A 7332-nucleotide genomic window follows, 5' to 3' on the forward strand; every position below is an offset into this window, starting at 1 on the left:
TGAAGTGATAAACATTTTACTTAGTGATCAAAATTCACTTTGGATTTGAATGGTAGTATGTGATTCTATATTTGATATAATTTTATTCCTCTGAGAATTTCACACATATGTTCTATGTAATTTCTTTGAGAGTATAATTGCACATTTCTCTTTTTTTCTTCTCTTTTTTCAACCCCTCCCATGTATTCCTCTTGTCCCTGAAATCCACGGTCATTTTTTCTTTAACTGTTGTTACACGTATGTGGTAACGCAAATGTAACTGACCCCCATAAGCTCATCGGGAGTGGTACTATTCGAAGCTGTGGCTTGTTAGAGCAGTTCTGGCCTTGTTGGAAGAAGTATGTCACTGTGGAGGTGGACTTTGAGGTCTCCTTTGTTTAAGCTTCAGTCAGTGTGACATTCAGGCCACTTTCTGTTGCCTTCAGATCATGATGTAGAACTCTCAGCTGCTTCTCCAGAACCATGCCTGCCTCCATGCCACCAGGTCACACTGTGATGATAATGGACTAAACCTCTGAAAATGTAACCCGACCCAATTAAATGTTTTCCCTTTATAAGAGTTGCAGATAACAACTCTCTGTAATCCAAGATCTGACACCCTCACACACATGTAGACAAAAATGCCAATGTAAATAACATAATTAAAAAAGAGTTGCCATGATTGTAATCTCTTTTCACAACAGTAGAAACCCTAAGACAGTATATAACTAAATATATGAACACAGTCTGTTCACTCTGCATAATGCTACTTGTATGCTTATGTTTCAGGGGTGGCCATTTGGTATTGTGTAATAAATTCGTGTGTTCCTCCCTGGGGAAGATTATTTCTCCTATTCTTACTGTTTCTTAGTTGCTTATAGTTCTCTGTCTAGGGTTGAGGTCTTGAGGTCTCATGAGCTTAGCCCTTTCAATTCTGCAGGCTTTCAGAAAGGAAGGCTATCAATGGTCTTACACAGCTATATGATTCCTATGAATCACAATACTCACTATGGCAGGATTTACTGAAAGTTATAATAATGGCATGTGTATCTTGCAGTCTAACATTTCTCTAATTGGATTAAGGCCACCCAACTAAAGGGAAAATATGCCTAGTAGTGGAACCTAGCAAACTACCTAGGGCTAGTGAAGGTATAGATTTTGAAGGAGAACATACAACCACCAGTTTACTAAGTCAGCATTATCTTTAACTATATTTTGTTGGCAGAGGCTGCTAGCTCATTTCCTGACCACCCTGATTCAAAATAATCACACATAAACTATATTATTTGCAGTACTGTTTGTCCAATAGCTTAAGCATTGTTCTAGCTGGCTCGTATATCTTAAATTAACCAATTTCTAGTAATCTGTGTATCGTCATATGGCTGTGGCTGATCGGCAGCAAAGTTCAGGTGTATCTGTCTCCTGTGGGCAGCTACAAGGCTTCTCCTTGACTCCTTCTACTTTCTCTATCCTTCTCCGTTCAGAATTTCCACCTGACATTACTCTGTTAAGCCATTGGCCCAAAGCAGCTTTATTTATTAACCAATTAAAGCAACACATATACAGAAAGTCTTTCCATACCAACATTTTTAATATTTATCCTTATACCCACTGATAAGTGTAGTTCACACTCCTCGTCAAGAAATCTTTGAAACAGATGGAGACCATTACCAATAAAAATGCAGACTTGTGGAGCGCAGTTCCAACTGATAAAACTGCAATACAGCTCTTGTTTATAGGGCACAAGGATCATTGTGGAAGATGGGTAGAATGATTGTTAGAGCCAGAAGAGTAGAAACTTAATTGTGGGATTTGTCTCTTAGGAATGTCAGAGAAGCCACACCCCTGAAGCCTTACTAACATGGCTGCCAATACTTTATATTTTGATTATATCTATCCTTCAGTATTCCCATCTGACTCCTTCCCTACCATGTTCACCTCTTCCTCCTCAAAGATTCATGTCATTTTTTTGTTGTTAAGTAATCCACTGATGCCGATTATTGTTATATACATATGGCTACAGGGCCATCCACTGGAGCAAGGCCACAATCCAGAAGAAAATGAACTCTGACTTCCCAGCATCCATCAATTTTAACAGTTCCTCAGGTAAAGCTGGATGGAGCTTGTGAGCCTCTTCCTCATTCACGTTGAAGTTTTTGACTGGCTTCATCTGACAGGTTATATAGATTCAGATTATACCTATATAATTTGTACAGGTTATATAGATTCCATATTATATGGAAGTATGGATAAGTAATTTCTTATTTCTGCTGTATCTTCACCCAACATATCATTTGGGTGTCTATTTATACACAATATGTGGAAATATAGCTTAATTGCTATTCCTAGTAAAGTAATTCTAGTAATTTAATGGTGGTAAGATTTTTGTTACTTTTTTCATATATTTTGTATGTTTTTGATTGACAGCCTTCTTTCCATTGTTTTGTTTTAAAATTCTAAAATTTAAGTGAAATAATATAGATAATTGTGTTGACTTTAAGTACTTGTATAAGTATCATAAAAACCAAGATTTCTGTCAGGGTTGGGAATGAAGTTCAGTGATAAAAGGTGTCAAAGTTCTGGGTTTGGACTCTAGCACTACAAACAATAAAAAAATATAAAAATTTTCCCATTTGACTTGCCACTACAATCATTTTTATTTTCTCTTTATAATTTTAACATATTAGAAAAATATTTTGAGAAGTCAGAATGTGATTTTTTGAATAGAATGCAGACATAGTGCTTAATTTTTTTTTGACAAATACAGAATAATCTCGAAAGTGTTTTGGAGCAGGGAGAGAGACATGTGTTTTTGAAAATAACTATTATCTAAGGCTTCAAGTTTTCTTCACTTCATATGCAATTTCTCAGTGAACACATCGATATTTTGAGTCATTGGATTTGGGAAATCAAATTATTACTAGTCTGCTGGCTAAATTACTCTCCCCATCTGTTAGTACATTGTCACCATGACTTGAGCCCTAGTTTAGTATTAGCAGAAATTATAAATCACATAATTTTTAAATATAGTCTGATTATATAAAATTACGAGCAAAATAAATATTTGTACCAGATTTGTCTATCTTAAAAACATGGCAAAATATGAACTGTAATTTAATCAAGCTGAAATTAAAGTACACTGAAAATTGTGGTATCCAATGCCATCTCTTGGTAGCCACACGTTTTTTTGGATGATCTTCTTTGGTTCAGACTGTTGATTACTAAGATGCTTCTGCTTTAATGCAAAGCCAAACAGTGGGGACATTTATGATGTTTGTTTAATTAGCATGACTCAATCTACTCTTGGAATAATTTTAATACTTTAAGTGCATTTGTCAAGCTTGTTTGTTCACTGGCTTCTTTATTATTGCAGAGTCCTGAAATCACAGAACAATGACTTACTACATTTAAACAGAAAAACTTGATCTCTAAGTTACTTGTAAACTTTATTAAGAACACCAGTAAGACTAAAATAAATAAAACATGGTGAACTGTCCGAATTTTTCCTTTGCCTTCGGCATTGTTCTTAAGATGAAAATCATGCTCAGTGTCTTTCTACTTCATTAACATGAACTGAAGAGTTAAGTACTTTGAAGTTTTTTATCCATTTTTTAAACATTCCAATGATCCTGATTTACACGGCACATTATGCTGATGCTAGATACAGACTCTGCGCCGTAAACTGTCTGCTGTTAGAAATTTCTTCCACATAATGAAACAAGCACACTCACTCCAAGATTCCATACTAGTCTGCAACTCCTTTCACTTAGCTTCTTCATTCTTCTTCAGGTCATCCCTTGAAAATAATTTGGGGAGTGTCTCCTTTTTACTGCTGAGCTCTATGAAACACATGGCTGCAACATTCACTTTTTGTCAATGGTGCCATATCAACAGTTTCAAGACCTTGCTCCTCTATTGATTCTTGATCTGTGTTGGTAGACTATGGGAACTGCTACTGGGGAAGCACATTCAACTAAAGACTGTTAAGAAGGAAGTAGTAACTGTGTGGAGTCTTTTCTAGTTTGGGAAAGTAGTTCAGATTTATAAGCTCTGACATTTACAAAGTGAGTTGGGGTATCCTATAAAATAAAGGCATGTGAATTGCATTGTTAAAAATGAGGAAAGGATACCTAAGAAATGAAGAATTAGTTATACTACAACCTAGGTTGTTTGCCAGGAAATGGTCAGGGCAGAGAATGTGCAGTGAGAAACCCGGAGAGTATCTGAACCTGATAATTAGAGTTTGATAGCACAACCAATGAAGTTTAGATTTTTATTTAAAGGAAATGTTGAGAAACTTTTGGTCAGATCGTATCGTCTTAAACATTACATTTTATTTGTGGGCCTATTTTAAAACAAATATTATGGGATGAAACTGTGCATTTAAATCTTTTAAACCTCAATAATTTCTACAATCCATAGAATATGACTACTTGTAACCAGACATTAATATTTGTGTATGTGGTATGTGCATGTATGTACACATGTGTTTGCAAGTTCATTTCTCTGTATATGCAAATAGCAGGTGGAAGAGAATTAGAGGGAACAAAAAAAGAGTAACAGATTCAATCTCCATGAAGATGGTGATCACCCTAAGTAGATTATCACATTGTAGGCAGATTTCCCAAAAATCATCCGGTGCCTTTCCAAATACTTATTTCCATATCATCGATTATGTGTACAAGGTTCTGAGTTTGAAGTCACATGATAGTTGACCCAATTTAAAAGTAGATTTTTTTCTTTACACAATTCAAATACTTGTTTTAATGAAAAATAATAAAAATACCAAAAGAATATTGTGAAAATTAACATGACTCTCAACTCATTAATACCAACATTTGTTTTCTGAATAGTTATTATTCAAAATCTCTGTGCATTGTAATTGATAATTAGTGGTAGTCTGAGGGGGTTTATCCGACTTAGTTTACACCTGTAGCCTTATCAGAAAAAAAATATTGGAAATGAATACACTAAAGGGACTTGCCAGGAACATCAGGGTCAACGTTTAAAATACATTATTTTTAATTTCAAGATTTTATCTATCTATCTATCTATCTATCTATCTATCTATCTATCTATCTATCTATCATCTGTTCCTCCATTATCTATTCCAAAATGATACATAAAAATATTGAAGTTCAATCTGCAGGGTGGATCTGATTGTGACAATTTCTATTTCACTTTCTCCATCTGAGGATATTTGATTTTTTCCCAGTCCTGAACTGGGATTAATTGGCTATCTAATTGTGGGTTGACAGTTCATTTCTTTTAATTTTGTGATGATTTGTCATTTCCTTATCTTTGAGAATTACTGATATAAATATTTGCTACTTGAATTATTTTTCTCCTATGTAGAGATCATTTGATGTTTCTATCATTCTTTTCAAGACATTTTATGTGTTTAGTTAAAGAAATTCTGTGTTTCAGGAAATTCTTGGTATTAGTCTATTGTGTTGCATTCAGCTTGTTTATTATTTAGATTTTTGGGGTGGAGGGGATCAAGTTTGAAACATTCCTCCAAGTAACCTTTAAGTCTCTCCTTCTTTAGTTTTTCCTAGAACTGTAATGACACATATATCCCATCCATACATCCTTTATTATCTCATAAATCCCTTCCATTCATCTTATCTTTTTTAATTTGTTCTCTCCCTATTGTTTATATTTGTTAATTTCTGTTATCTGTGTTTTATTTTTCAGACCACATTTTAATTTGTTTCTCCATGAAAACACACACACACGCACACATTTAGGTTTTCTCATTTTGATACTTTTAATGCTACTATTCAGGATGCTTCCATTTTAACAAGCTAAGTGAATGGTATTCATAACCTTTTGGTTTATTTTCCCACTTCATATTTTAAAATAAAATTTAAGTAAACAGGAATGAATGAGTAAAAATTTAAAAATATTAAAAGACTTTTAATGTTACATGTTGAGCTGTTTTTAAAAAGTGATATTAAGCCACTAGAAATTAATGTTGTGCCATTTTTGTTTGAAATGCACTATACTCTTACCAAGAGGACTTCAGTTAATTCTGAGAATTCCTGTGAGTCCATCTTAAATTGCTTTTAAATAGAAATTATCTATGTGCTTGATATTTTAAATTCCACAAATATATTGCAGAAAACAATTTTGGAAATTGCAGCAAGTCCCTTTAGAAACTTTTGTATGTACCCAAGAAACACATGTAAAATGTTCTTGTGTATTCTTAACTTGTTTATGAATTATATTTTCTTTTAAGAAAAACAAAAATTGCAAGACATTGGCATTGTTAAAATTTAGTTTGGCTTTCTTATAAAGAGAGATGGCATTTAATTGCAAAATCTCTTGTAAAAATTGGAAATAGCAATATCCTATATTGCTCACCATTTTATTTTCCTCATGGATTTCATCGTCCTGAAACCTGGAGAAAATAGGATTGGGAGAATACATTGTCTCTGTCTTTAACCTTCAGTCACCACAGTAAAGGTTCCCGTGTTAATCAATGACCTTAGATTACTGTTCACCTCTGGTTATCACATTAACCTTTTCCGACTAATTTATTACTGGTCCATTGATGGTTTTACATTTTGTTTTACTGTGTTTCTTTTTTTTACTTTAATTTTTATTTATTCTTCTCTCATATTAGCTACATACTAGCTACAGCTTTCTTCCCTCCAAAAATTTTGGAGTGCTTCAGGAATTTGCATGTCATCCTTGCACAGGGGCCATGCTAATCACTTTTATGTTCTAATTTCAGTATATGTGCTGCTGAACCAAGATTATATACATGTATATTTCCTAAAGTTTCTCTCTGGTCTTTTTTTATATATAATTTATCTCTTTGACGTGAATTACTATTTCTTTGCTGAATCTTTATATCTTTTTTTAAATCTTGTTTTGTGTGCTTCAGCTATGTTAGAATATTCAGAGCCTGCTATGGTTGGACACCTGGGCACTGGTGGAGACATGTCCTGGCTGTTTATATTGTTTTTTTTTAATGCTGGTGTCTATCCATCTGGAGTTAGTATGATTGTAGGTGTAGGTACTGATATCTGATTTTGTCTTTATATCTTTAAAATTGGATTTAACATTTTGATATTTCTTATGGAAATAATTTTGTGATGTGAATCTTAAATTTTAATGAATTAATTCTAATATATTTTTTTAGTATTCATATTGAAAAATCTTATTAAAAATCCACTTATGAACTTCCTAGTTTTTGATTACTGGACATATTTTTTTCATTGCAATGTAGATATTTCTGATCCTTTTAAATGTTTTTTATTATTTAATTTTTCATATATTTTGACCAAATTCTTTGCCTTCTCCAACTCTTTTTTTAATTTTAATTCACTTATTTATTAAAAATTT

General features: G+C 33.2%; 1 pseudogene; it reads right to left on the bottom strand.

Moving 5' to 3' along the window:
* Window positions 1-6638: 6638 nt before the first annotated feature.
* LOC125392505 (U6 spliceosomal RNA) lies at window positions 6639-6738 on the bottom strand (annotated as a pseudogene).
* Between the last annotated feature and the right edge of the window lie 594 nt (window positions 6739-7332).

Source organism: Myodes glareolus, chromosome 12, assembly GCF_982192425.1.
Source record: "Myodes glareolus chromosome 12, mMyoGla1.1, whole genome shotgun sequence".
NCBI classification, from domain to species: Eukaryota; Metazoa; Chordata; class Mammalia; order Rodentia; family Cricetidae; genus Myodes; species Myodes glareolus.